At 41.3% G+C, this 18,323-nt stretch overlaps 1 protein-coding gene across 41 annotated transcripts in view; it reads left to right on the top strand.

Annotated features, from left to right (window-relative positions):
- Window positions 1-18,323, top strand: part of RIMS2 (regulating synaptic membrane exocytosis 2) — a 748,363-nt gene that overhangs the window by 122,003 nt on the left and 608,037 nt on the right. The gene's annotated exons all lie outside the window — the stretch shown is intronic.

Below are 18,323 nucleotides of genomic sequence, written 5' to 3'. Positions count from 1 at the left end.
AATAACTTTAATTTCAAATTTCCTAGATTTTTCTAAGTGTTACAGCCTAATGTTATAGCTTTTTAATTTATGGAGTTTTATTTTATTTATTTACTTATTTTTATGGGAAAAAGTCTTGTTGGTTTATATAATTAATTTTTACACTCTTTTTGGGCACATGCTTAGGTAGTTTTAAAACATGCATTTTTATTATTTCCTTTTTATATATTTTTCAGAGACCTGTCCGGTCCCTTTGTTAGATATATATTTAGCTGAGTTTCTTTTAGTTATTATAGGCAATGGCAGTTTTAGTTTATTGTGAAAATATATATTTAGAAACATAAGAATCTTTAAAAAATTGCACAGGAGAACAATTTGTGGGATTGGGTATACTAAGCCCTGAATTTTGCAATCCTTGCATACATTCTTTAGAAAAGGCTGTATGATTTGGCTCATAACTACTTTCATATATATATATGATCCCTTTAGTGGGATCACTGAGCTGGTAAATAACGTTCTTCAGCCACAGCAAAAACAACAAAATGAAAAGGAGCCCCAGACGTAAGTAAGCTGCTCTCTATAGACTAATTCATGTCTCTATAGCATTAAAACATACTGGAGAGTGTGTGTAAAATACTTTCCCATTCATAATATCCTTATAAGAGCATTTTACAAGCTGACACTGCCTTTGCTTTCAGAGCTTTGATTGGCAAAGAGAAATATGTAAATTAAGTGAGGGCCCACTTTTACCAGACAATTGAGTTGAGAATTTTGCACTCAAATAGTTTTTTTTATACACTTAAAGGCTAAAAAATAAATTTGATAAAATCTATACTGTAATTTTTTTGTCAGACATACATATATGCAAAATTTCATGTGAAACTTTTAAACCTTTCAGCCAGAATTTTTTTAAAGGAAAGCAATAACCTCCTGAAAAGACTTAATAATGGAAATGTTGACAATTAAACTACAGCAGCAGAAATGTTTAGCTATAAAGTTATATATTTGTATTACTTATATTTTTCCACACACACACATTATTTCAGTTTTATTCATACTTTTTTATGATACCTGAAGTATCTAATTTCACTTAATTGTACTGTAGGCTGTATTTTCCAGTGATCTATTATGAGGAGTATTCACTTCTAACATTATAATAGCTGTCTAATAATTAGCATGACTTACTATGTGGCAATTAGAATCAGAAAAGGAAGGGGAAAAATTGAAGAGTAGTCATAATCCAACTATGATTTCATCCTTTTAAAAATTTCTACAGGATAGTGTATAATTTGTAATCCTAAAATCATAGATTTCTGGTAAAATTTATAGAAGATGCATTTTTTTTCTTCATGAAATACAACTGTGTTAGTTACTGCTTACATTCAGCTCACTATGCTACGAGATTACGTAAAACACTGAGATTTGTCATGGTGAACATGAGCCAAATTCTGCTCTGGTATATGTACAATTCCCACTGAAGTCATGATAGCAGGGCTCCTAGATCAGGGGAGAGAGCTGGTCAAAAAGTGAAAAAACAATTTCTGGAAAAATTTTGAAATTTCAAAGTTGTTTCTGTTTTGCAGGGTTCAAAATTTTTTCCTTTTAAAATTGCTTTTTGGCCAAAATATATTTTGAAATCAAATTTTTTATTTTTTTCTCCTTTCTCCTCTATTTTTTTTTTTGTCACTGAGTACAGTAAAATGGTGTCCAGGTTTTTTTTGTGTGTGTGTGTGTGTTTTGTCGACTCTGCAACTTTTCAAAGGTGAGGAAATTTTGAAAAGTTACAAAATGGCTAATGGAGGAGGAGAAGAATGAAAAAGTGTGTGTGGGGAAACAAAACATCATTCATTCTGTTGTATTCAGTAATGAAAAGGAAGGAGGATAAATGTGTGAAACAAATGCAAAATTTTGCAATTTTCAGTTTCAATGAAAAAGTGGAAAACAAAACTTTTTATGAAAGTTTTATGTTTTGGAAAAAAGGCCATTTTTCAGCAAAAAAGTTTTAGTGAAAAACTTTAACCACCTTTAATTGAGCTTAAAATTTGTTGACAATCTGTGAAGGAAGTGGTAAAATATTTAATATTACATTTTTTTTCATTATTTAAAAAAAGTTCTTTTGATATTGACAAGTATTAGATTTTGTAAGCTTATTTTTGTCTGAAGATAAACATCTATAAAATTCAGTTATTGGAAGAAAACTCATTTATGTGGTTTCTTCAGAGATTCAGTTACAATTATTCAGAAGTCATCGAAGGGTCTGATCCTTCAACCTTTATTCATCTGAAGTTAATGGGACTACTTCGACGAATTAGGGTTACCAGTTTGATTGTAATGCTTTTTCACTATTAACAGGCAATATGAAAAAAAACTTCACACAAAAAGTCTAGTGTGATATTTTTCATGACATAAAAGTACTGTATTTTGTATTATTTCAGATACATCACATCAATACCTACAATGTCTAAAACCTGTGTATAAAGATATTACAATTGATCGGTTGTCTTTGGCAAATAGGGTGTGTGTGCAGATGAGACGAGGGAGAGTTCGGTGGCTAGATTTGTTTCTAAAGTTCCTAAGATGAAATCAGTGGGGGAAGGTGTGGCAGGGGTGCTGAAGGAATTGAAGAATTGGAATTTTGGAAGGGAATTTTGTTATTGATTTCAGTAGGGTCAGAATTCTACCTGCATGTCTACTGGAAACATACAGAGGGGACTGTGTGTGTGGGAGAAATGCAAACTAGGTGAAGAAGGCAGTAAGGCATTCCCTGTTGGTGCATAACCATGATGTTAGGTGTCTATTACAAGCAAAAAAGAAAAAAAAAAAGAAAGAAATCTACACACTTGTAAAATATTCTTTAACTGACCATTAATTTAGCAGTGCTATACATTCACATCTCTAATATACAGATTTGAAGAGCTGCTGCATACTGGTCTTCTAATCTAGAGCATATGGGAAATAACATACAAGAACTTCTAGATAGACCAGTACATGAACATGATGATTTTTGCTATGCTATGTATATGCTATGTATATGAACTAGAAGTACCATAGCCTATCATAGAATCATAGAATATCAGAGTTGGAAGGGACCCCAGAAGGTCATCTAGTCCAACCCCCTGCTCGAAGCAGGACCAATTCCCAGTTAAATCATCCCAGCCAGGGCTTTGTCAAGCCTGACCTTAAAAACCTCTAAGGAAGGAGATTCTACCACCTCCCTAGGTAACGCATTCCAGTGTTTCACCACCCTCATAGTGAAAAAGTTTTTCCTAATATCCAATCTAAACCTCCCCCACTGCAACTTGAGACCATTACTCCTCGTTCTGTCATCTGCTACCATTGAGAACAGTCTAGAGCCATCCTCTTTGGAACCCCCTTTCAGGTAGTTGAAAGCAGCTATCAAATCCCCCCTCATTCTTCTCTTCTGCAGACTAAACAATCCCAGCTCCCTCAGCCTCTCCTCATAAGTCATGTGTTCTAGACCCCTAATCATTTTTGTTGCCCTTCGCTGGACTCTCTCCAATTTATCAACATCCTTCTTGTAGTGTGGGGCCCAAAACTGGACACAGTACTCCAGATGAGACCTCACCAATGTCGAATAGAGGGGAACGATCACGTCCCTCGATCTGCTCACTATGCCCCTACTTATACATCCCAAAATGCCATTGGCCTTCTTGGCAACAAGGGCACACTGCTGACTCATATCCAGCTTCTCGTCCACTGTCACCCCTAGGTCCTTTTCCGCAGAACTGCTGCCTAGCCATTCGGCCCCTAGTCTGTAGCGGTGCATTGGATTCTTCCGTCCTAAGTGCAGGACCCTGCACTTATCCTTATTGAACCTCATCAGATTTCTTTTGGCCCAATCCTCCAATTTGTCTAGGTCCTTCTGTATCCTATCCCTCCCCTCCAGCGTATCTACCACTCCTCCCAGTTTAGTATCATCCGCAAATTTGCTGAGAGTGCAATCTACACCATCCTCCAGATCATTTATGAAGATATTGAACAAAACCGGCTCCAGGACCGACCCCTGAGGCACTCCACTTGACACCGGCTGCCAACTAGACATGGAGCCATTGATCACTACCCGTTGAGCCCGACAATCTAGCCAGCTTTCTACCCACCTTATAGTGCATTCATCCAGCCCATACTTCCTTAACTTGCTGACAAGAATATTGTGGGAGACCGTGTCAAAAGCTTTGCTAAAGTCAAGAAGCAAACTTTCTCATTTGAATAAGAATTAGCGGATAAACTTGGAGAAGGAAAATCCAGTTGAAAGTTTACTTTTCTCATTTATTAAGTGGTAACATAAGTAAGTTAAAGTGTTTTGGTTTTTGTTTTTAAACTGATTTTTTGAGTTGACAAAGGTTTCTTGGGACAATATGTCTTCTCTGTGAGGGTTGGCTCAAGAAAAAACTCAGACCCCCCCCCATCAAAATGATTGACTTGGGCCATCCAGTGTGCTATCTTCTCCCTAAGATATGTCCCAAACTGCTCTGTCATGCTAGCAGGGAGAGGCGGCGGAGGAGAAGAAATAAGTGATGTGTTCAGAATTGGTACATTTGTGAAAAAGTTAATGTAATCCTGTACGGAAATGTCTCGATAAACAGGAGGAGACAGAACCTGCAGTGTTTTCCCAGTTAGGACTTTGATAAAAGGGGAGACATCCTGATTCCTGAGGGGACTCTAATTATTAACACTGCAAAATTCTCACCATGAAGCAGCTTTCACTTCACTTTTCAGTTCGGAAGCCTAAGTAGTAATGCTAGCATTTCAGTTCATTTTGCCACTGGTATAATTTAGCTGGGTTCCCTAACTTTTTTCTGCTTATTTATGGTCTGCAGATGGCTGTTGCAGCTGGGGATTGCGGGGGGAGACTGGGAAATAGCATGAAGCTGCTCATTCTGTCTAGAGTTTTATACTAGTGCTTGCCACTATAGTATCTGAGCATCTTCCACATAAAATCAATAGCAGTAATGGAGTCTGTAGTGGACTACATGTCTCTTGCTCTCTTCCCTTTTAGGGGTAAAAACTTAGCTTGTGGTACTGATTTTTTTGGGAATATATAGTGGTGGTAGTAATCCTGTGAATGTCATTCTTGTTATGTTGGAAAGGCTTTTTCTAAGAGGAAGGCTTCATAGCATTTTCCAAACATAGACTGTGAATTTGTCTGCTTTCCCCTTGGAGTTTATTGTATAGCCTCTTGACTTAGAATGTTTTGTCCCCCAGCTCTCACATGCTTCATCTTCATTACTGTCCTGGATGTTTGTATGTCAGCCAAAGATTCCTCACACTGAAGACATCCTCAGCTGCCCAGCGTATGCAGCTTTATGGCCCCTTTTCCCATCAGCCTTTGGCCCATCATTTTTGATTGATGCAAATAGGTTTAGTATATTTTCTGTAAAAAGTAGATTCATATTATTTGACTTCACTGGGAGTTGCAGGTGCTCAGTGTACCTCAGGATTTGGGCCTGAGTTTATAATATTTTGTCTTGTAAACAAGTTGAAAATTCGTGCAATTGTATTCTATAGTAAGCTCCCTTCAAAAGAACAAGGTTTATAAAATTTGCTTAAAGAAATGTCCAGAATATAAATATTTTATTTCTGCATGTGGACATGTTGGTTTATTTTTTGAAGTGTTGCATAATATATTCATTATTACTATAATAATGCAACTTGAGCTGTTAAAGATAATTTAAGAATATAGTAATACCATATTTTAAACATATCAAGGTGCCCTAAATAACATTTAACATTAAAGAAATACATAATTTATTCTAGCCAGTTGCAAAACTATTTTTTGAAATACGTAAACAATTTTTTCTTTTGGTGCACATGTGTAACACCCACTATTACTAAAGAAAGTTATGTATTTACAGCAGAGAGAATATACGTAATTCACTTCATCAGTGGCTGGTAGAATTTTTAAAGTCACCTTAGAATGGCTCCTGCTGATGATCCTAGTAGAACTCTCATTGCCTACAATGAGAAAAGGAGCAAGCCTTCTTTCCTGGCTTTTGATAACTTATCAGGAGGATGGTATTCTTAATATAATAAGATTCCAGAGTGTGTCACTCTGTAGCTTCAAAAGTCTGTTGTGTCAGTGTGAAGCTATAGAAATTACTACAAGCATGGCTGGGGGATGTTTTTGTTCAGAATATTACTAGGTTCTGTCATTCCTGCCCCCCCTCCCCGCCTCCCGCGACAGCAAGGCATGTATCTACGCCATGCCATAAATCCTAGACCACTGTGGTATATATCACAAGTAACTCAGCCAATCAACATCCTTATTTTACAGCTAATTTTCAGGCTACTATTTTATTGGTTCTGTTAGGGAGACTGCACAGATGGTGGTTTCTTTGGCCCAACTGCCACAGTTCTTCAGAACTACCTATACAATAGCACACACAATAATCCCAAACACACCTCACTACAGCATACACCCCTGATTCACCAGCTGCACAAATACACCCAAGTCTCCCAGCACTATACAACCCACACACAAATCAACACAACCAGCACAAACAGTAACCCCAAATATCCTAGAATGCATGATGAGTCAGTGTGAAGTGATGAAAACAGCTACAAGCAAAGTTGAGAGTTCTTTTTGTTTAGAATATCACTAGGTTTAATCATCACTGGGGTTCATGGTGTGTTGCTGTCAGATTTTTAAGTTCTCAGCCATTTTTGGCTTTTTACACACATGATTTCATGAATTATATCTGTGACAGCACAGACTTTCAGGTACTTGTTACAAATGCAGCCTGTGTCAGAGGGCGTTGTGGATTATTTATTTATTTAAATAATTAGAATCAAGAAAGTATTTTCTTGTACTTGTAAGATTAGTTTTGAGTGGGAGAGGGGAGCCAGACACAATAAAAGTACACTATTTATCACAACATAATGACCACACATGGAAAAAGATTTCTCAAATCAAGCATGTTAAATTCAGTGCTTTCTCTCTGCTTATAACAATAGTGTGTTAATAGACAGCTATCTTGTGTTTTTTATGAGGCTATTGTTACTTTTGTAGGGGAGATGATGGATAATATTTGTTATAAAATGAGATGTTACAGAATCTTAATTTTTCTACAAGATAAATCTCCACAACCAAGGTAACTTTTCTATTATTAGCCAAACCCGATATATTCTAAAAGAAATATTTTCAGTAAAATGCTAATTTATTAAACATCTGTGTTCTCTCTGGCCAAGAACCTCAAATAAACTGCTAGCAGATTGTTTATTAATTTTAGTTTATTTCTAGAGGCAAACCTCGAAATAAACTGATCTTCAGTCACTCAAGAATGATATAAAATTTTTGCTATGCAAGTTTTTGAGTAATATTTGATTTCTACCATATATACTCATTCACTGTGATCTCCTGCTCACGTCCCTACATTTTTGTCATGTGTCCTACCCCATTGGAATAGAGTGGCCTCTGGTTATAGTGGGCAAAATTTGGAATTATAAAAGTTTCTGTTATAACCATCATGCACTGTATCTATACAGCAAACAATGTCATTGTTCAGCTCATCTTCCCTCAAGGCACTGTTGCCTAAAATAGAACAAAGGAGTGAAATCAATTGTAAAACAGTATCAAGATATAACATTGCTTTAGTTTGACCTCTGTGCCATTAACCCGGAGGAGAACACTTGACAAGTAGAGGTTTTTGATATGATGTACATTATTATCTACATAAAATGGTCATTAAAGGAAATGATAGTGGATATGTTTATCAGTATCTGAATAAAAATTCTTTAAAATCGCCACATTGATAGTTAAAATAAAATATATCAAGAAAAATAAATTAATGTCTCAAACAATTAAATGGTTGATTATTGTTTGAATTTTGGACATGATGCATAAACATTGTCATGGCTTTCAGATAATTGGGAAGTCTACCAGTAGATTATTTACTTAAAGCACAGAAATAAATGAACACAGGAAAATTATTAAGTTATTGCAGTCTTTTATTTACAATATGTTTAGTTCCTGGAAAAAATGGTTGCTCTTCGAGGAGTGTCCCTGTGGGTGCTCCACTTTAGGTATCTTAGCACCCTGCGCTTGTAATCAGAGATTTGTAGTAGCAGTGTCCCAGTTGGCCGCGCACGTGCGGCAACCGTCTCGCGCCACTCCAAGCGGCTACCTAGCATGCGCACCAACCGACCCCCAGTTCCTTCTCTACCACCCTTGGCTTGAGTCGGAGCACCAGCAATGCCCCTTCAACTTTGTAGAAAGTTCATATTCCTTCCTTTTTCTTTTATCCCCTCTATTCTAGTTAACTTCAGTTAACGTTACTTTTAATTTCTTCCATATTTAAAATAAATTTTTTTTTAGGGTAGTTTTTTCCTCTCCCGCCCCCGGTGGGCCTCCTCCAATGACTGCTTAAACACGGGCTACCCCATTTTTCTGCAGAGCTGGACCTTCCTCAGGCATGCCTGGTTCCCCTGGATTTAAATGCTGCCTGAACTGCAGGCTATCAATACCTGTTTCAGACAGCCATGCTCAGTGTGTCCGCTGTCTCTGAGAGACCCATATTTCTCAAAAGTGTCTTCACCGTAAAAAACAGACTGTCAGGCACTAAAAGCCAGGGACCTCCAACTTAAATTACTCATGATGGAGAAATCCCTTAAGCCAGCCTCCAACCCAGAGTCCAGGATGCCTCCTGGCCAATGCTTACCAGCAGCAGCCTCAGAGAAGGGCTCCGCTACCAACACTGTTTCCAAGGACCTTGCCCCTAAAAAGGTGATCAAACACCAGTCTCAGTCATCGCCACAGCGAGATCCACCAAAAAAGAAATGGTCTCCTGGCAAAAAATCTGCCCCAGTACCAACGGTACCGAGAGCCTTGGAGCGAGAGGCTACTGAGACTTCCTGAGGAGCCAAGGATCCGGTACGGGCAGGCTCTCAGTCAAATGCGCAATCCTTAGCTCGGCATGGACCATGCCGAAGAACGTCCCGGCACTGACCACTGTAATGGTGCCACCTACTGCATCTACACAGCTCAGCAAGACCTCAGCACCGACAGTTCTGACCCTCTCCTCTCAGACTGCTCTGCCATCCTTGGCACCGAGCTTCCCAGTACTGCAACTTTTCACTAGACAGGCAGACCTGGCAGTTTCTTCGACGCCAGGGACCCTCCACGTTCAGTACTGATGGTACCCCAGTGAGGCCGAAACCAAGTCAGATCATCACCCCAGGGGCTTCAGCACGAAGATGATGATCTCCAGTGATGATGATGAGGAGAACAACCCAGGACTATACACCCTTGCCACTCCTCTGCAAAAGCTGGTCCCTCACATCACCAGCCACTAGTAGACACGCAAGCTTGGAAGCCCCAATCCTGGCTGCCACCTCCTATGGCCCTCCCACCCAACTGGCCATATTGGGATCCATGGGCCATTTATAGGGCCCAGAACATTAGACTACCTAACCCACCAGTCTCCAGAACAGCCTGCTCTCCCTCACCAATGGACCCAGCACCTTCAGAGGCCCAGGATGAGGAGACTGAAGAACAGCAGGACGCACCTGAAGGAGACACCTTGCCACCTATGCATATCTCATCTTTGTCTTCAGATAAAACGATCATGCCACCCACCCCCCACCACCACATCTGGGGATGACTTCAAGTCCTTTCGGGATCTTTTCAAAAGGGTGGTGTACTCCCTCAACATCACCTTGTCTGAGCTCCCTGAGACCCAACATAAGCTCACTGACATTCTCCAGGCCTCCCCATCGGCAAAAATAGCACTGCCGATTAACGCTGCCATAATGGACCCTGCCAAAATCATCAGGCAGACACCAGCCACAGCCCCTCCTTTCTGTCGGACAAAAAATACTACGTGCTGGCAAAAGGGGCTGAATTTCTCTTTACCCACCCCACTCCTAATTCACTGGTCGTGGAGGCAGTAAATCAGAGGGGCAAACAGCAACAGTCTAGATCCACCCCTTACAACAAGGACTGGAAGAGGCTAGACCTCTTTGGGTGCAAAGCCTATTCTTCCACCACCTTGCAATTCCGCATCGCAAATTACTCTGCACTGCTCACAAAATACACACAGAACCTGTTTTCTACAATGTAATCTTTTATTGAACATTCCCAGAGGATGAGAGAAACATATAAGTCCAACATCTCTGAAGCTCTCTCATCACAAGGATGGCCCTCCAAGCCTCTCTCGATTCCAGCACGCTCCACCGTGACCTCCGAGGTCATGCATCAGGCATCTTGGCTCCACCTATCAGGATTTCTGAGAAAGGTACAGGCTATAGTTGAGGACCTACCTTTTGAGGGTCAGAAACTGTTTTCCAAATTCACCAATGTGTTCTGGCATACTCCAAAGGTCTGTTGGTATCTATGTCCTTGTAAACAAGAAAAAGCAGGGCAGGTTTTGTAACCAAAAATTCCAGGTTGCACCATACTCCCTGCCTCAAAGACACTATACCCAACGCTGCAAACCGAGGCAGATGGGATGAAGGCATAATCAAGACCAGCCTTCCATGTCCCAGCCTTCCACTTTTAAGCAATTGTGTTTTTAAGGTCTGGTCAAGGGCCTGATACCTCTACACTCTCTAATTCCAGATCTCAACCCCACTTGAACACCTTTTTGGGGACTCCCTGTCACCATATTACCCAGTCTGGAACAATATCACAACAGACAGATGGGTCCTGAAAATTACCAGCAGGGTTACTCCATCCTCTTTATTTCTATCCCACCTACCCATCCCGCTTCCCTGTCCCTCTTCAGGGACCGCTCTCACTAGCCCCTATTACAACAGGAAATAAACCACCTCCTGCAATTAGGGGCCATGGAACCAGTACCACCTCAACACAGAGAAAGAGAATTTTATTCCTATTTCCTCACTCAGAAAAAGAACGACGGATGGAGATTCATTCTGGATTTAAGCAAACTCAACAAGTTTGTGAAAACACAGTGATTCAAAATGGTGACCCTATCGACAATAATTCCGGCATTAGAGAAAGGAGATTGTAGGTCGAGGGATGAGAGCCAAAGACACTTATTTTCATGTCCCCATTCACCCAGTGCAGAGAAGATTCTTGCGCTTTCACCCTAGGACATCAGCATTACCAATACAAAGTGCTACCCTTCGGACTGCCCCAAGAGTCCTTTTCCAAAGTCCTCGCTGTTGCTGCAGCTCACCTTCACAGACTAGGCGTCATGATTTTTCCATACCTAGACAACAGCCTGTTAAGAGCATCAACACACTGGGCAGCACTAGAGGTCACACAGACTGCAATGGCCCTCTTTAAAAACCTCAGAGGCCAAATAAATCTTCAGAAGTCCACTTTGGTCCCTGTCCAACAACTGTAATTTATAGGGACCTATCTTGACTGCCTCACAGCAACAGCGAGGTTACCTCAATAATGCTTCCTCAATTTAACCAATCTGATTACTACAGTCATGCTCAGCCCACAAAGGTCTGCCAGGACGTGCTTACAACTTTTGGAACACATGGCCGCTACGACTTTTGTCAAACATGCCAGATTACATATGAGATGCCTACAAGCCTGGCTTTGCACATGCTATATACCACACAAGCACTCCCTCAACAGGCAGCTCACCATGCTCCACAAGGTAAAGGATTCCCTCGAGTGGTGGACGCACCCACAAAACGTCTGCTCGGGCATCCCTTTTCAACAGAAAGCTCCTACAATAACTATCACCACGGTTCCTCCCTCATGGGATGGGGAATTCACCTGGGTGACAACGCGATCCAGGGTCGATGGTCCTCAACGGAAGCCACCTTTCTTATAAACATACTAGAACTAAGAGCAGTCAGAAATGCATGCGAGCATTTCCTTCCTCTAATCCACAACACAACTATCAAAGTCCTTATGGACAACACAGCACACATGTTCTACATAAACTGCCAAGGGGGAGCCCTATCATACCCTCTATGCATAGAGGGTTATACACCTTTGGAATTGGTGCAACTCCCACAATGTAGACATCTCAGCATCCTACCTGCCAGGTCACCAGAACACCATGGTGGACCAATTGAGCAGAGTCTTCTCACAAACCCACAAGTGGGAGATGGACTATGCAACCCTCACCACCATATTCAACCTCTGGGGGTTCCCAGCTGTAGACCTATATGCCACAGCTCACAATGCAAAGTGTCCTCAATACTGCTCCCAAGCGGGGCTGGGACGCCACTCCCTGGATGACACCCTCCTCATCAAATGGGAGGCGCCACTAATGTATGCATTCCCTCTGATTCCACTTCTGAGTCAGGTTATACACAAGATCAGGCAAGACAAGTCCAGGGTCATTCTCATTGCCCCTATGTGGCCCTGAAAAACACGGTTCCCATATCTGAGACAGATGGCAGTGAAACCAACTTGAACCCTTCCTTTAATACCTCACCTCCTGACACAGGACGTGTCAGTCACCCCAACCTAGCTTTTCTCCATCTCAAGACCTGGCTTGTCCATGGCTGATGGGTATTGACAAAGACTATTCTGACAAAGTTAAAGACATACTCTTGAACAGCCGCAGACTAAGCTCACAGAAAACATATACACAAAAGAGTACACGATTCTGCACCTGGATCGAGGCTAGCCATATTTCTCCACAATCAGCCCCACTGCCCGGGGTCCTCAATTATATATTGGGTCTTAAAAAATCAGGGCTATCCAACAGCTCCGTCACAGTACACCTCGCTGCAATCATCTCGTTCCATAATAATGTGGATGGAGCCACTATCTTTGCTCATCCAACGACAAAGCATTTTCTAAAAGGCATGATGAATACCTACCCAATGCTAAAAGACCTTACACCTGTGTGGGATCTTAACCTCATCCTCTGTAGCCTCATGGGGAAAATATTGGAACCCTTAGCGACTTGTTCATTGCTACATCTATTGATGGCCTTCCTCATTGCCATCACTTTGGCAAGAAGGGTAGGAGAGCTAGGTACCTTAATGGCACACCCATTATATACAACATTCTATAAAGACAAAATGATCCTACAGCTGCATTCCAAGTTCATACGTAAGGTAGCCTCGCCCTTTCATCTAAATCAACCAATATACTTACCTGTGGTTATTCCCGAAACCACATGCCAAGAACAGGGGGGCTTCTCTTCACAAACTTGATGTCCACAAAGCACTAGCTTTTTACCTAGAAAGAACAAACATTTAGAAAATTGTCTCATCTCTTTCTCTCCATAACAGAACGATCAAAAGATCAGACCATCTCTAAAAATGGATCTCAGCTGTATCCATTTGTGTTACCAGCAGAACAACCCTCCTGCTCCACCAGGAGTTCACATGCACTCCACTCGAGTGTTATCAACACCAGTAACATTTCTCAATGACATACCCATCACGGACATTTGCAGAGCAGTTACCTGGGCCTCCGCCCACTTTTAGTAAGCACTACACTCTCGAGCAACAATCAGCTGCAGACGCATAGTTTGGACTCTCAGTGGTAGCCACCGTAAATAAACCAACTCCGAAGTCCCCCCTCCATTTGTTACTGCTCCATAGTCATCTAAAGTGGAGCACCCACAGAGACACCCCTCAAAGAAGAGAGTTACTCTCCCTGTGCAGTAAATGAGGTTCTTCGAGATGGTTGTCCCTGTGGGTCCTCAACTACCCCCGCTCCTTCCCTCTACTTCGGAGTTTCACGGTGATCCTCTGGGGTAGAGAGGGACCTGGGGGTTGGTTGGCTGTGCACGCTAGGTAGCCGCTTGGAGCGGCATGAGATGGCATGTACGGCCAACTGGAGCACTGCTACTACAAATCTCCAATTACAAGCGCAGGGTGCCAAGCCACCTAAAGTGGAGCACCCACAGGGACAACCATCTCGAAGAACCTCAGTTACTGCACAGGGTGAGTAACCTTTTTTCAATAGCAGTGAATTTTAAATAGTACTTCATAAGCCTATGTACTCACACTGCAGCGACACTTTTCTTAAGACAAAAATGTGTACTTTCAACTGACACACATGGTACTACAAACATGAGCTCTTGTTCAAATCCAATGTTTGTATTTGCAAACAAAAACTATATTAATATGAAGGTAAAGTTGAGAGTAAATATGAGAGACTTGTGTAAGTCATTCTGTGAGAGGCTGAAGGTGAACACCACACGGAAAGCTCAGTTTGTCCAATATGTAGCATCCCATGTCTTGAGCAAGGAAAAACTGCATAGAGAAGATCACACCAAGTATGGCACACTCACTAGCTTACCCATTAATTTCCAAATAGTTCCTGGTCCTAGTCCTCATCTTGAAGATGATTAGCCAAGCCATAGCATGAATATTTTGTGGATAAACTTTGTCAGTCTTTATTCTGTACTTTCAGTATTGTTAGCGCCAAAGATTTCCAACTTTATGGGGGGAGAAGGAAATAACTGCTTTTAAAAAGAAAACAAGATTTTTTGACTTGCCTACTGATTTTCTGAGCCCTGCCCTCCCTAATTTGTGTGTGATAATTTTAGGTTGAAATATAATCTTTAAATGTATGTGGAATGTGCAGACATCAGTATGGTTCTTGTCCTATCCCAGCTGCTAGAAGAAGGACTACTCTTAATTTACACATCTCAGAAGTTAAGGGAACTTCATTTTTCCTCTTTCTGTTCCTCTCTCTGAACATATTCCTACCTCCCTTTCCTCACTATCTCCTGCCCATTCCGGATCCTTTTCCCTGCACTCTATCACCTCTGTCTCCTGTCCAAGTCGCAGCTCAAAGGGAAATGAGGGTGGCTGTCTTGGTTGAGGGCAGTCTGGCTTCTAGTAAAGGCAGCCTTGCGTTCAGTGTTGAGATTGCAAGGAAATGTGGGCTATCTTAATTGACGGCAGCCTGATTTCCAACCTTTGGAAAATAAGTGAGATACATCATGGTTTATGGATAATTACTTAGATGCCATTACTTAATGTACTCCATGGCTAGTGCTAAATGTAGGATTCTCTTAATGGATTAAATCTTAATTTTTCAATAGTCACGCATAATGTAAATCTATTTTATTAATTTAAGCATGCAGAAAAACTTGCAAGCTATAAAACCTGTTCTTTTGATTTACTCTTTTTTTTTAAATGGTGGAAATATTACATCAAAATGTAATAACAAATTGTTAGTTTTTAAATTTAAATTTCTCCAATCACAGGGAGACAAACTCAGATTAATGAAAACTGGGGAAGGGGAAAGGATTCTTTATATAAGTTGGTGGTATGTGGTGATTGTTGTCAGCTTCAAGCTAGCTGTGACTTTTTCCTCAGGCTGGGAGAGCCCCATATCTATCTGAGGTCTAGTTGGAAAGCCGGATCCAGAAGTGCAAGATCCAGTTGTCACGTAGAAACCAGGGCCGCCCAGGGTGGAGGCAAGTGGGGCAATTTGCCCCTGGCCCCGCAGAATACTATAGTATTGCACCTTTTTTTTTATGGAAGGGGCCCCCGAAATTGCTTTGCCCCAGGCCCCCTGAATCCTCTGGGCAGCACCAACAAAGGTGGTATCAGACACACAGGCAAAGACCAAATTCAGGACTGTCTAGGATATATTCTATAACCTAAGAAACACCATGGCCTGAATTCCAATGGGCTTTACATTGACTAGAGATCTAAATTAGAGAAGATTTAAAAAAGAGACGGACATAAAGGAATAAAAAGTGAAGAGTAAGTTCCTCATTCAGGGTTATTCACTCTGATTCACACCACTTTATACTTCACTAGTCTATGAAAAGTACAGAGGCTGTGCATAGCAGCTCTTTTCAGAGTTCTTCTGTAGTTTTTTAACCCAATTTTGTATACACAGTGTCCTTGATCACAGTCTCAAAGTATATTTTTAACAAGTTCAGTTTTCAAAACAAAGTTCCCAACATTCATAGGCTTTTCCTTAGTCTGAATAGGGTAAGTGACTTTAGTGATATGTATTTTGTATTGTATGTTGTGCATACTTGTTTTTCCAGTTCTGGGAAAACTATACTTTACTTAATTCTTACTCTTAACTCCTTTTCCATTTTGAGAGAATAAGGTCAGGTTGGAGAGCATGAACAGATGAAAAGGAGTTGATATTAAAGTGAGAAATAAATGCAGCTATTTCAAGGGTTTAAACAAAAGTACATTCCTTTCTCTACATATATTTAGACACTGGATACCATATTGTGAAGTATGTTTTCTAGTCATTCCTCAGAGTTTACCTATTACTTCTAGGATATAGCAGTGTGAATTTTTTTCATGGCTGTTCCTGTTGTGGCCTTTCAGTATGATGGTATATTAAAATGTTCCCAGTGATTAGTTTCACATTTATCAGCATAATCTTTTATATGCTGTGTGAAGTAGTTATGGATATGTGATTGAGGGATAAATTTGGAAATATTGATTAAAATTGTTTGTAATGTAAGTTAAATTGTGGTTTTACATAGTCAAAGGGATTAACTCTAGTCACAACTAGCAACTGTTAATAGTATTTTTTTACCTTTTCATCCCATTCTTTGATTTCTCTTATCTCTGAAAATAAAAATCCTCCAGAAAATATATTAACAATATTTTAAAAAGTTTTGCCATGTGCATGATAGGACTTATTAGCACATCATTCTAGAAAATATGAGGCTGAAATTCCTATATAATTGTACAAGAAAATGCCCAACTAAAGCAATGAAGCAATTCCGTTATTTTAGAATAACCGTTCCAACTTGGCAGTTGGAAGCTATCTGGAAATTCCAGGCAAAACACTAGTGTATTCAGATGGTTACATGAAGCTATCTTCTGTGGTTATAGTACAGATGCAGTAAACTTTTTCTTTTCACCTGGTTGTTAGAATCTAGTTATATAAATATACCATAGTTTATATATATAAATAGTTATATAAATATACTATTACCAGGATAGTCACTGCTTTATATCCATTCCATTTATTTATTCTTGGTTTCACAAGGGCTATCTAAGAGATTATTCTGCACTGCATCAATCCCTGCTACCTGACTGCAGGTTTATCCAATGCTGTCAAGCTCCACAGGTGTTTTGATAACATAATACAGATTCAATTAAGCTTTTTGTTTTTTGTTTTGTTTTACTTTATGTAATGAACCCTATCTGAGTTAATGGCTAGCATGAGAGCACTACTACTTGTGAGCTAGATTCAAATCCTGTATGGAATTGCAAGGGCAAATGACTTTGGATGGTTCTCAGTCTAATTGCTGTTAAATCATTATTATTATAATGTGTTATTTGTATTACAGTGGTGCTTTGGAGCCCCAATCATGGACCAGGGCCTGGTTGTGCTAGGTGCAGTACCTAAACAACAAAGAGCTTACAGTCTAATATTGATCTATGTGACAAAATTGCAAAGGAGTTTATTACAGTTTCACTTAACCAAGTCTAGTTTTAGATATGATAGAAGACCCTGGCACCAAGAATTGTGTAAGTCATTGAGGTGTATTGGCTGAGCAGTCTGGGTGTAACCCACACACCTCCTGGGTGTGGTGTTCTGTCCCCTCTACTGGCACCAAAACCACTTAGAAATGAATGATTCTGTTACAGCATTAGCTAAGCGCCATGTGGCTTTTAGATCATGCAGTAGAGGCTCATGCACTAAGCTTCAGACGTCTTAGGTTCGATCCTGCCCACTGATGACCAGGGTCTGTCGGTGTTACAAGTGGGGGCTTGTCCGGGATTTCAACTGGAAAGTCTCTGAAGCTCAGGACGCGCTTTCTCAGCTAGGTGAAGTATGTAGCCCATACTCCTCCTGGTATGCCTCCAACATACTGGGGAACAGGCTTACCTGTCCTGGCTCCCAGCTTCTCCCAGAAGCAGCAGGCACATACGCTGTCGGGGGGCGGAGGGGGGGCATGGAGTCTCCACGTGCTGCCCCTAGTGCAAGTGCTGACTCTGCAGCTCCCATTGGCCGGGAACTGTGGCTAATGAGAGCTGTGGGGGCAGTGTCTGAGGGCAGTAGCAGTGTGTGGAGACCCCCGGTTCCCCCGCCTAGGAGCTGCAGGCAGAGGGATGTGATGGATGCTTTCGGGAGCATCCCAAGGTAAGCGCTGCCCCCCTCCCACACCCTGCTCCCCTGCCACAGCCCAGAGTCCACACCCAAACTCCCTCCCAGAGCCTGCACCCCTCATCCCCTCCTGCACCCAAACACCCTCCCAGAGCCTGCACCCCCTCCGCACCCCAACCCCCGCCCCAAACTGTGAAAGTGAAAGTGAGGGAGGGTGGAAGGGAGCAAACAATGGAGGGAGGGGGGATGGTGTGAGTGGGGAGCGGGGCCCTAGGGAAGGGGCAGAGAAGGGGGCAGGGCCCCGGGGGAAGGGGCGGGGCAAGGGCTGAGTGGGAGTCTTGGGGATCCCCCAAAATTTTTAAATAAAAATGGGGGCCCTTGGGTTGCTAAA

The sequence above is a fragment of the Lepidochelys kempii genome, chromosome 2 (genome assembly GCF_965140285.1).
Source record: "Lepidochelys kempii isolate rLepKem1 chromosome 2, rLepKem1.hap1, whole genome shotgun sequence".
Lineage (NCBI taxonomy): Eukaryota > Metazoa > Chordata > Testudines > Cheloniidae > Lepidochelys > Lepidochelys kempii.
This window is presented reverse-complemented; position numbering and strand designations above follow the sequence as displayed.